This window comes from Carettochelys insculpta, chromosome 28 (genome assembly GCF_033958435.1).
Source record: "Carettochelys insculpta isolate YL-2023 chromosome 28, ASM3395843v1, whole genome shotgun sequence".
Classification (NCBI taxonomy): Eukaryota; Metazoa; Chordata; order Testudines; family Carettochelyidae; genus Carettochelys; species Carettochelys insculpta.
In genome coordinates, this window is record NC_134164.1 from 16,710,162 (window position 1) to 16,722,381 (window position 12,220).

At 52.9% G+C, this 12,220-nt stretch overlaps 1 protein-coding gene across 1 annotated transcript in view; it reads left to right on the forward strand.

Annotated features, from left to right (window-relative positions):
- The first annotated feature begins 10,549 nt into the window (after positions 1 to 10,549).
- The window catches only part of ARHGAP27 (Rho GTPase activating protein 27), an 81,392-nt gene continuing 79,721 nt past the window's right edge, over positions 10,550 to 12,220 (forward strand). Inside the window, exon 1 of the mRNA XM_074978860.1 lies at positions 10,550 to 10,989. The gene's annotated coding sequence lies outside the window, so the exon portion shown is untranslated. The remainder of the gene's footprint in view (positions 10,990 to 12,220) is intronic.

Below are 12,220 nucleotides of genomic sequence, written 5' to 3' on the forward strand. Positions count from 1 at the left end.
GTCAGCTGTTCACCAGGGCAAAAATAGCTTGAGCTGCGTAGTGCCATGGGGATGCTAAGGACAGTAACTCGCAAAGCAATGATGCCCCTCCTCACATTAATCTGGTGCTGCTTATTTTTGGCTTGTGACAGCCGGGTGTTCAACTGACTGAGCTCCTCTGGCTCACATCCCAGTGCGATACCAGCTGGCATGGAAATCCAATTGATTTCCTGTGTGTGAAGCCACCCAGTTTGTAGGGGCGGTGTGTGGAAGTTCCAGTTCTTTAGGGTATTCGCAGTGCTGAAAACCCGGAGTTTTCATACGTGACTTTGGAAGGCAACTGCATCTCGCCTGCTTGGGGAATGCCTGTAACAGCTGCCTGCAGCCAGGCTGCAGGGGGACTGTACTAGAGTAAAACGAGACACCACCTGCAGCTGGCACGAAGCTCCTGTGCTGTTAGCATGTGGTGAGCAGCAGCTGCTTGGCCTGCTGCGCCCATGCTGTGTGCCAAATGAGGGATGCTGCATATGACCAAAGGTCCAGCCGTTCCCCTGTGAGAGGAAAGTCCACTCCTACCTCAGGTGCTGCCACATCCAGCATTCGCCAAGGAAAGGGGCCTTTTTAAAAGTAAAACCTGATCCCTCCCAGGGCTGCTCCTTTTTATTTCGTGGCCAGTAATGAGGCTGCTACTAGATTTTATGTTACTTTCACTCTAGGATGGAGATCATTAAAGTTTATTTGTCAGGAGCTATGTCTGTAGCTGAGGAAACATGGGTTCTGGACAGCTTTTGTCTGGCCTGGAATCTGGTATCTACAGTATCATTAGACACACCTGCATGGTGAAGAAATCAGTTGGCCTGCAGGGTGGTATTCTGTTAACCAGGCAGACCCTGATTATAGAATCATAGAACAATAGAGCTGGAAGAGACCAAAAAAAAGCCATCAAGTCCAGCCCCCTGCCCTAGGCAGGACCAAACCCATCAGATCAGCCCAGCCAGGGCTTTGTCGAGGCAAGACTTAAACACCTGCAGGGATGGAGACTCCACTACTTCCCTGGGTAGACCATTCCATTCACCACCCTCCTAGTGAAAAAGTTTTTCCTAATGTTCAACCTGGACCTTCCCAACCGCAACTTGAGATCATTGTTCCGTGTTCTGCCTTGTGTGACCACTGTGAACAGCCTCTCTCCAGCCTCTTTGCAACCTCCCTCCAGTAAGTTGAAGGCTGTTATCAAGTCCCCCCTCAGTCTTCTCTTCTGCAGACTAAACAGTCCCAATTTGCTCAACCTTTCTTTGTAGGTCATATGCTCCAGGCCCCTAATTATTTTGGTTGCTGTCCGCTGGACCCTCTCCCATGTATCCACATCCTTCCTATAATTGGGGGCACAGAACTGGACACAGTACTCCAGACCCTTCACTTTGCTTTAAGGAAAAAAGAGCCCTGCCCTTATAAGGAGCTCCCTGGATTCTTAGCTGACCGGACAGGCAAGCTGGGATGAAATCATGTGTTGTGGTTTCCTCCAGAAAGGCTTTGTGTTTGTCGTGTCTTTACCTTACTGCCTCAGTAGTGATCCTTGATCCAGCATGTCCACTTCTTACACCCCCATTAGGGAAGGGAGGGCAGGGCTGTTGACTGGCTGTTTTTTCCCACTGCCCCACTTCTTGGGGTAGAGTAGCCTATCAGAACTGTTGCAGCAAATAACCAGCGTTCCTTTCCCTGCTTCTCATTGGCACAAGCTATTCTCATGTGAAGGGATTGCTGGGGGGCGGGGCAAAGAACCCAGCAGCTCAGGGCAGCTCTGCTCCCCTTTCCTCCCAGTGAGCTGCAGGATGGCTCCCTGCCCCCCCACCACACTCTCTCTCTCTCTCTCTCTCTCTCTCTCTCTCTGCAGGCATGGGAGATCACTCTCAGCTCTGGAGAAACTGAGACACCCTCCCCGCACTCCTCCCTCTCAGAGCACTGAGCACACGTCCCAATGCCCCCAGAAGGTGCTTTACGCTTTGCTCCCTTTTCTGAACCCCCTCTCCCACGAAGCCTCGCTCAGGTTCACTCAGCAGCTGCCACCCCCTGGTACATAGTCAGTTTCTGAATCAACTGTAAAAACAACGGAGCCCAAGGCTCCTCCTTGGTTTTGCAGACAGACATGACTCCCCTCTGAAGTTACTGTGTTAGTTGTGCTGCCCCTTGGTTGAAAATTTGCTTTACAAGTATTTCATTAGTGCATTGCTGAAGATTATCGAATCACTTCTTTAAAATACTATCACCCCCAAACCCTGCCCCAGGCTGCCTGCTGAGCACGAAGGCAACAGTGTAACAGTACTGTAGGGCCCCACAGCGCTTTGCCTCTCCCCAGGCCCTCTTGGTCTCCTTGAGCCCCTCCCTTTCCTGAACTGCTGCCCCACGTGCTATGGACCTGTCTGTCTCTTCTGACTGTGAACCTGTGGGGAAAGTAACTGGCTGGAGCTTTGTGTGCCAGTTGACTGCACCGTGCACACGAGTGTTTGACGATGATGCTCGTGTCTTGTGTACCTTCCACTCGGTGTTTCTTGCCCTCTTGAGGGCTGTTCTCTCTGGGGGCCGAGTCCTGGGGGGGAGGAATCAGGCTGCCTGGCAGCTGGCTTTCACCACCTCAGCCACATCAGCACCGTAGCCTGGCCATACCGACAGACCTCCCCCCACGCTGGCCGACCTGGCAGTGTTCAGGACTGACGCAGGAGGGCGTCTTGGTTTGGACTCCCGAGAATCTCCCCCCAGGAGGTGTGTGACATGCTCGTGAAGACCCCTCCCCAGCACCAGGCTGGTACCTTGGCAGAGCCCCAGCTTCCTCTAGACTTCTCACTTCCTCCAGGGCCATCAGCGCCAGTAGCCTTTCCTGGCACCTGCCACTGACTAGGCTGCTGGGGGGCCCCTTGAAAATCGGCACTTCAGAATCCCCAACATCTGCCTCGTGCCTGCAAGACCCTCTGCTCCTGGGAGCTTCCTGGCCTCTGAGCTTTTATGGACACTGGGAAAATCAGGTGTCAGAGAGGCTGGTTCTTGCTGTGCCGGCTGCTTTTCCCTGTGCTGGGGGCTGCCCAGGTCAGAGTGGAAGGGGCTGTGGTTATCCAGCAGGCACCACAGCTCCTCCTTTGGGGCAAGGTGGAAATGGAGCATTCAGCTACCTGCGTTCATCCAAGATCCCAGGGCACCTGTGTCAGAGCAGCCTTGTCCACTGTCATCCCTGGGCAAAAAGCCAGCGAAGGTTTGTATTCTGCCTCGCAAAAGGTCGAGTGTTTTGGGTAAGAGACAGTGTGCTCTGGCCCTGCTGGGGCCTGGTGCCGTCCATCAGGCGCAGTGCCTTAGCTAGGGACTCATCCAGTGTGATCGTCACCATTTAAAAACTAGCAAAGTCAGTGGGGGCTGGCCAGTTTCCTGGGTTGGGGGAAGCCATTGAGGTCCTGTGCTGAGACACCAGTGGGGCAGATGCCTAGGAAGAGGGACTACGTCCTGACAGCTAGGCTGGAGATGCCCCACTACCCCCAGCTGCCAGACCTTCCTCCCCACTCCTGGGCAAGAAGCAGCAGGCCCAGGAATGCCCCACAGCAGTGTCTAGCCAGGAGCCAGGTACCTGTGTGCAAACAAGCCAGCCCGCAAGCAGAGGTGGGTACAGGGGAGGAGGTGCTGCCTGGGGGCTCCTTCTGGGGCTGGGATTCTGCCTGCTTTGAGCAGGGGGTTGGACCTGAGGATTGCCTGAGGTCTCTTCTAGGTGGTGGTGTGGGGTGAGCATGTTCAGCTGCCCTTGGTTCTGGTGCAGACGTCCCCATGAATGTGAGTTACTCGGGTGTCTGGGTTAGAAAGCGCTGATGAATCTAGAGTGTAAAAGCTGCAGGAAGCAGAGAGGGCCAGGGCAAGACAGAGCTTAGCTCTTAGCCCCAGGTCCCAGATGGTGGAGCCCCTCCCCAAGGAGGTCACTCCACAGCCTCAGCGCTGTTGCTGTCCAGGCATTCACCCTGCCTGTGTCCCAGGAGTCCCCTTACGAGCCCCTTGTTCCCAGAACGTGCCTGTTTCTGGGTGCTTCTGACTTCCCTAGTGGAGGCTGCCATGTGGTTTTTGCTCACCCAAGTCCTGCCTGTGCAGCACTGCGAGTTACTCAGCTCCCTCGCCCTCAGTGACTCTGCAGAGCCCAGCATCCTGCCAGAACCTGGGCTAGCTGCTTTGCAGAGCCCCTTGTGCAGGGGCTCCGATGGGACCACTTGTCAGTGCCCACAAGGGAAGCCAATGCGACATGGGACACATGGTGCTAGCAGGAGGCTTGATGCTGTGCAGATAGGTGGGGGAGTCTACTGGCTTAGGGACTGAACCTGGAGTTGTTCCATGAGGAGCTAGCTCTGCCTTTCCTCTGGAGGAGCCTGCCCTCCCAGGACTGTGAGGGTTTTCAGCTAATGGGGGCAGTTCTCTCTCCTGTTATCTGCTGAAACATGAGGCACTTAATGTCTGGTTCCAGTTTTCCAGCCATTGCTGCAGGAGAAGCTCTGGAAAGCATCTGGTGGAACTAGGCTGCTGTGGCTGGTGGGGACTCCATGTCTAATGTCTGCTGCTGTCCCGGGGCATTGTCCAGTGTCAGTGGGAAGCCCACATGCTGCAGGGAGTTCTGTTACTTTCCCTGATGGGCCAGGTGCTGCAACTCTGGTCCTTACAGGAGCTGTTGTAACCTCTGGGCTCCTCTACTCTCTGCCACCTGGAAAGTCTCTTCACAACCACTGGAGCTCAGAAACCAAGCACTTCCTCTTTCGTTGTTCAAGTGGGACCCCGCTGCTTCCCCTCTGTAACTAGCCAGGTGGCTTCCAGCTGCAAGTGGTGGGTCTCCTTGTCCTACCAACACTTCACCTGGCTGTGAGGGGACCCAAATGGTCTTCGGGCTCTCGGTGCACAGACTAGAGACAAGCGTGACTGGCCTCTGCGGGTGAGGAGCAGCAGCTGGGCCTGGCTCAGACTGGAATGTGGCGTGATTCCATGTTTGCACTTTCTGGCTGCTTTTGATCACCTGTGACAGGACTCCTGGGTAAAAGCTGGAATTGTGGGACCACCTCAACTCTCCAGCCTGGGCTGTCTCTCTCAAAGCTTTGCCAAGGGCAAGCGGCAAAACCCTCTGGGCACTGTGGTCACTCAGCCATCAGCATGTGAAGACCCAAACCCAGCTAGATTGCATGAAGGCTCTCCAAGCCACGCAGGAGTCATGCAGAGAAAGGCACTTGCCAATCACCCCAGCACCCAGTCTGCCGCCCCAGAAATATACTGCTGAAGACTCCTTTGGCCAGTGCAAGCACACCTCTCCAGCAAACGCTACTGAACATGCCCCATTAACCTGAGCTGAAATGCTATAAGCACTTCAACCAACACCACACTGGTTTAGGTAAAATATAAAAGAATCATAGACTCCTGGAAGATTAGGGTTGGAAGAGAGCTTAGGAGGTCATTGAATCCACTCCCCTGCTCAGAGCAGAACCAGTCCCACCTAAATCATTCCAGCCAGGGCTTTGTCAAGCTGGGACTTAAAGACCTCTAGAGAAGGAGAATCTGCCACCTCTCTAGGGTACCCATTCTAGTCCTTCACCACTCTCCTGGTGAAAAAGTTTTTCCTAATATCCCATGTACACCTCCCCCACTGTAACTTGAGACCATTGCTCCTTGTTCTGCCATCTGTCACCATGGAGAACAGTCTCTCTTCATCCTCTTTTGAGCCCCCTTCAGGTAGTTGAAAGCGGCTATCAAGTCCCACCCCCATCCTCTTCTGTAGACTCAATAAACCCAAATCCCTCAGCCTCTCCTCATAAGTCCCACCTCCCTAATATTTTTCATTGCCCTAAAGGGCTATATGAGCTGCAGAAAGAGACGTGAAGGGATTCGAGGGAGCAGGCAGAGGAAAGGAGGTGGAAATAAAAACAGTTTAAATCCTACATACTCAGTAAGGGTTGAATCAAGCAGGTTCTTGCCCTACCAGCTCAGCTCTGGCCACTCTTCCCATCTACCAGATTTAGTTTTTGCCTTCCCAGTGCTCTCCCAGGGGAGGTGAGAGGCCAAGTGGATGTGGTAACTTTCACTTACCCTTTTCCTCCAGGTGCTGGAAAGGCCCTTGCTGTGAGGCAAGTTAGGGTATGTCTATGCTAAGCCAAGGAGCAACGCTGCTGTGATCAAGCCATCGGCAATCCATTTATCGTTTCTGACAGAGACACCATCAGTTGATCTCTGACCTCGATCTCATCGACGCTGATACTCCACCAAAGTGAGAAGAGTAGCCAGCATCAATGGTAGAGCAGCCCCTGCCAACCTTACTGTGTGCAAACAGTGGATATAAGTTTGCAATAATGTGTTGGCAGTATATCCCCACTGCCTCATAGAGTGGATTAAGCCCTAGGCTCCTCTGAGGCTTCTCTGGCAGAGTGGAGCCTTTCTGAAGGGCCACAACACCTGTCTGGCCAGTATTAGCTGCTCCTTTCTTGCAACTAAAAGGCCGGTTTGTGGGCCTCTCCCAACCTCATTTCGTTAACACACAAAACGTCGTCACTTTAGATACAAGGTAAACCACAGACTCCAACAGGAGTGTAATGTTCTGCAGAGCATGGCGGCACCGTCTGTCGTACTTTGTGCAAAACACAGTACAACAAGGGCTGTCGATTAATTGCGGTCAGCTCCGGAGATACTCAAAAAAGGAATTGCAAGTTAAATGAATCTCAATTATTCACACTGTTAATAAAATAATGACTAAAATTGATTAAATATTTGTGGATGTTTTTCTACATTTTTCAATATTGATTTCAATTACAACAGATTGCTAAATCTGCAGGGCTTACTTTATTTTTGATTACAAATAAATACACTGTAAAAAATTTTTAAAAATAGGATTTTTCAAGTCACGTTGTACAAATGCTGCAGTGCAATCACTTTACCATGAAAATGCAACATACAAGTGTAGATAAAGGAAAATTTCAGAGCCTAGAACTTTATTAAGTCCTACTTCTTCTGCCAACCGCTAAGAGAAACCAGTTTGTTTACTTTGATGGCAGATACAGCTGTCTGTATCCTACTTACAGTGTCACCAGAAAGCGAGAACAGGTGTTCGCTGGCACAGTTGTAGCCGGCATTGCAAAATAGTTATGTGCCAGACATGCTAAACATTCACATGCCCCTTCATGCTTAGCCCCCATTCCAGCAGACATACTCCCATGCTGATAATGCTTTTTACTACTTCCATTTTTATGTGTTAGTTTGCTATCTGCATTCTGCCACTGCCATACACTTCATGTTACAGCAGTCTCAGATGATGACTTTGCACAGGAGATTTGACAAAATGCAAAGAACGTGCCAACGTTCAATGTCTATAGATACAGCACTCGACTAAGCCTTAGGGATCTGAAGCACCTTCCAAAATCTGAGTGCCAGGGTGTGGAGCATACTGTCAGAAGTCTTAAAAGAGCAACTCTCTGCTACGCCAACTGCAGAATCTGAACCATGGTAAAAGGAAATCAGTCATCTGCTGGTGGCATGTGACAGATGATGAAAATGAATGAGTGTCAGTCTGCTCTGCTTTGGATCATTATTGAGCAGAACACATCTTCGGCATAGATACATGTCCTCTGGAAAGGTGGTTGAAGCATAAAAAGACATATGAATCTTTAGTGTATCTGGCATGTAAATTTCTTGCAGCAGTGCTTAAAACAGTGCCATGTAAAGGCCTGTTCTTACTTTCAGGTGGCATTGTAAACAAGCAAGACAGCAACATCTCCTGCAAATGTAACCACACTTGTTTGTCTGTGCAATTGGCTGAACAAGAAGTAGGACTGAGTGGACCTGTAGGCTTTAAATCAGGGGTCAGCAACCTTTCTGAGGTGAAGTGTTGAAATTTGACCTTTTGACCTGTAGGCCCAAGTGCCGGTGACACTTTTTAAAATCACTAATAGTTCTAATTACAACAGCTTCATTAATAAATAAATTCAGACGCAGACCTTTACTGTTTAGGTGGTGGTTGGTGGCATTCGCTGGTCTTTTGTTAAACCCCAGGCAGCTTGGCTTGGAGCAAGCTCCCAGCTGCATGGGGGATGAGAGGGGGAGCTGAGCCCCCTTCTTCGCATGCTGATGAAAAACAGCTCACATGCCGCTCTTGATACCCCTTGATAGCTGGGGGTTGCTGACCCCTCCTCTAAAGTTTTGCTTTGTTTATATTTGAATGCAGATGGGGTTTTTGTACATAGTTCTATACTTGTAAATTCAACTTTCATGATAAAGAGGTTACATGACAGTGCTTATATGAATACTAACAGAGAGGTAGCCATGTTAGTGTGTACTTCAACAAAACAAAACAGCAGAAATGTATCACTTTAAAGACTAACATAATGATTTATTTGGTGATGAGCTTTTGTGGAAGAGACCCACATCATGAATCGAAAAATGAACTGAAAAAAATTTTTTGTTCTTTAGTGAAAATACCTGTAATCAAAAATAAATCGTGAGTAAGCAAGCCCTGTTCTCTTTATATTCTGTGTTGCAACTGAAAATGTAGAAACATCCAAAATATTTAAAATAAATGGTTTTCCGTTACAGTGGTGTGGTCCATCACAATTAACTTTTTATTCACTTGACAACCTAAATTACAGCCCTCTCATCGTGGTGATTTGGGGGGTCCATGGTGCTGCTTGAGATACAGAGTGTCATGCTCTCCCCTGATGTCTGCCTCTCTGAGATGGTCTCCTGCCAGAGGGCTAGTTTCTGCTCCAGAATTTCTGGCACCTGGGACTGCTATTCAGTCAGCTTTGAAAATCGCCACTGGACTGTCCCGGGAGCTGTCTTGAACCCAAGGGGGAACAATGCCCAGCATGTCTCGAACCCAAAGGGAGAACAATGCCCAGCAGAGGTGGCTGGCCCGCCCATTTTTTTTCTTTAAATTTAGTTTTGAAAAAAAACAACTCGACTGGGGACAAGCGCCCTGCTGCTTTTCTCCCCATGACCTGCTGCCTCGGTGCCTGGTCTGATCGCCCCCACCACCTCTGGGCTGCCCTGTTGCAGCTCTGTGCTCTGCTCCCCGTGGAGGATCAGAGATGTGGGGTGTGTTGGAGGGCAGCCTTGGCTGCCTCTCAGGAGCCCTGGGAGTTTGGGCAACTTGCCCCTGTTAATGGCCCTGTCAGCGAGGGGGAGAGCAGAGCAGTGTGTGACTGGCCCTGGCCGGGCACTGCTTTGCACAGCCTCCTTTCACTGGCTCAGACCCCCTTGTTCAAATGGTTCCGTCAGATGGCCCCAGTCTGGGCCTACCTGGCTGGTGGCAGCAAGAGCTCTGGCCTGTTGAGGAGTGCCCAGGGGACTGAGGTGGCAATGGAGGCTGGTGGAGGAGGGAGATGGCTCCTGGCTCTGGGGATGCTGCGCTTGGGTCGCATATGGGGCCCCAGACCAGGATGGAACGAGGGAAGTGAATGCTGATGGCTGGAGCAATGGACCTGCCTGGAGCCTGCTGCTGCACAGGCAGCCCCACCTCCCAGCCACAGGCTTCCTGCAGCCGGAACCTCTCTTCCCTGGAATGAAGGTGCTTCCTCCGGTCCTCCCCAGGCTGCTTCCTGGCTGGGTGGGAAAGGGGCTCAGCTGCAGCAAAGCAGACTTAACCCCTTGGTTGTCAAACTCCCCCAGAATCAGCCTGGCTGCCCCTTGCAGCAGTGGCAGCTCAGACCTGTCCACATCCATCCTGCATGGGCCAAGCACTGGCCCAGTTGCCCGTGCTCAGATGAGGCAGAGGGCAAATGAACTGCATGAGTGGCGCAGCACAAAGCTGGGCTTTCAGGTGGCCCTGACGTTGGCCAGCACTGGTGCCTGTGAGGCCAGGGCCGGGGGGGAAGCAGTGTTCGCCGCAAGCTGAGCCCAGGAAAGAGTCAGTTCCCACCCAGCTGATTAGCAGAGTGCCCACAGCTGGCAGTGTGGGCGTCTATTGGTGGTGCACAGCTGCACATGACTTGGTGCACATAACAAAGTTTATTCTGCCCACAGATGGCTAAAAATCACTGGGAACCCTGCTTGGGGGGTGGTCTTGAGCAAAGGGGCAGGCAGAAAGGTGCCTGCTGGCCTGAATTCAGGGCAGGGCCTGACTGGGCAGTTGGGGTCTGAGTCAAATGATACTGAACAAGCCAATGCAGCCTTGCGCTGGCCTGTCCCCACCCCCATCTCCTGGGGGCGAGGGGGGGGAGCTTCCTGACTACAGCCTCTGCTCCTGGAGGTGGGAAGAGAAAGAGGCACCAGTGCCCGCCCCCCAGCCCCCCCTCAGTTTAGCTTGGCACAAATCCTGGGAACATGGGAAGCCACTTGCTCGCCTGGGCTGACTCCCTCCCTTTCTGACTGGCTTCCCCCAGGAAGAAGGGAGAAGCTGCAGGATGCCCTCAAAATGCCAGAGGGGAAACAGGAAGGGACATTCTGGGACTGGCTGCAAAGGGCTTCTGTTTCCTCCCAGTTCCCCGGTAAACGCAGGCGCATCAAAGCCTTCCTCCCTGGGGCTGGGCGCTGCCCCCAGCCCTCATTCCTAACGTGGCGTGATCCGATCCCACCCAGTCTTGTTGGGAGCTGGTAGGGGAGCCGGAGGAAAGCGGCACTCTTGGGACTGGCCAGTTTCAAGCCCCATAGGAAGAGCTGGCCCTGGGCTGGGATTGGCTCGCCTGGGGGTCGCAGAAAGTTTTCTGCACAGCTGTTGCCTGCACTGCTCTGCTCACCGGAGCCTCTGGCTGGGAGGAAGTGGGTGAGAATCTCAGTTCTGCGAATTTGCTCTCAGGATTGTTCAACAGGAAGCGAGGCACTGAGCTGGAGGCAAGTCGAGACCAGTTTCAGTCACCAGCCTGCGCCGCCAGAAGCAGGTTCTAGCACTGCCGGCCTTGTGGGGCGGCGGCAGCTGCTCTACAGCAACACAAAGCAGGCCTCAGAGCACTGGGGGATGCACTAGGGATGATGGGTATGATGTCTCTGGAGTGACCTGCCGGCAAGGCGCTGTCAAGATGTGACCTGCAGGTAACCACCCCGTGTGCTACTGAGCAATGACCAGCCACGCCGTAGATGAGCAGAAAGTTCTCGGGGCGGGAAGCGCTTTGACAGACCTAGATTTCCCACGGGCTGCTGCCAGGGAACGAGAATGCAGGACGGCGGCTTGCAGTGGCCCACCGCTGTGTGGGCAGCTGAGCCCATCTAGGGGTGCGTGTCTGTTGGTGTTACTCCCAGGCCTGGCGGGCAGGTTCCCCTGTCGCCTGGCAGCTCCCGTGAGGAAAGAGTGTGACCACAGGAACCCACTGAAGGCTGAATGTTTCTGCAGGTCGGCAGGCGTGAGCCACTGTTGGATCAGAGAGCTGCAGTACGGCTAATGCAGTTGCAGTTCTGATGGTGTCCCGGGCCTCAGGCTGGCTCTCCACTGGGGCATCCGTTGCTCCTGTCTACATTGCTCTGTCATTCAGGGGCCAGCTTTGCTGTGCACTGAGGCATGTAAGGTTAGCACGTTGGGGTTGATCTCATCTGCGGATGTCTCTGGAGTCTAGAGGCTTGAGTGGCTGGCAAGTGTTGCAGCAAACTGTTTTGGGATCTGTGCTGCAGCACTCCTTGTGAGCTGAGCACTTGGGCAGCTGACCAGGAGGGAGTCAGGTGCCGCCCAGCTGATTGGCGAAGCAGCTGGCAGCCTGTGTTTCTAGTGGTGGTGCACATCTGCACATGCCTGGATGCACATAGCAAAATTTATTCTGCATATGGACAGAAACCATCAGAGCACTCCCTGGTCTGGCTCAGCTCTTAGCATTATTAAAGGGGTGATGCTTGTAGTCAGCTCCTCACCTCTCAGGGCAATTAATGAGCAGTCCTGGGCTGGGCTGGGGGCTTCATGTCAGGCCCTAGGCGTGGGGGTTTCCAAGGCGCCAGGTGTGACTAGCTGCCACGGCCCCTGCTAGTCACTTCTGAAAGGCCCAAAGCCATGTGGAGCTGTTCCCTGGTTTGGAGAAGCGCTTCATCTCCTGGGCTCACAGCAACCGGTGTTCTGCCTGTCTGGTGGCTGGGGGATGGATTCAGAGCTCTGACAAAGTGAGTGAGCAGTCATGCCTGCCCCACTCCTTGGATCCATGCTCTGTGGGTCACCCAGGCCTGCTGAGCGGGAGGGGCAACGGGCAGGCCTTTGAAACACCTCGGCAGCACTGTGCCCTGGCTCCACACGCGGCTCTGAGGGAGCCTGGGGGACCCCCAGGGCTGACTGCCCTAAGTCCTG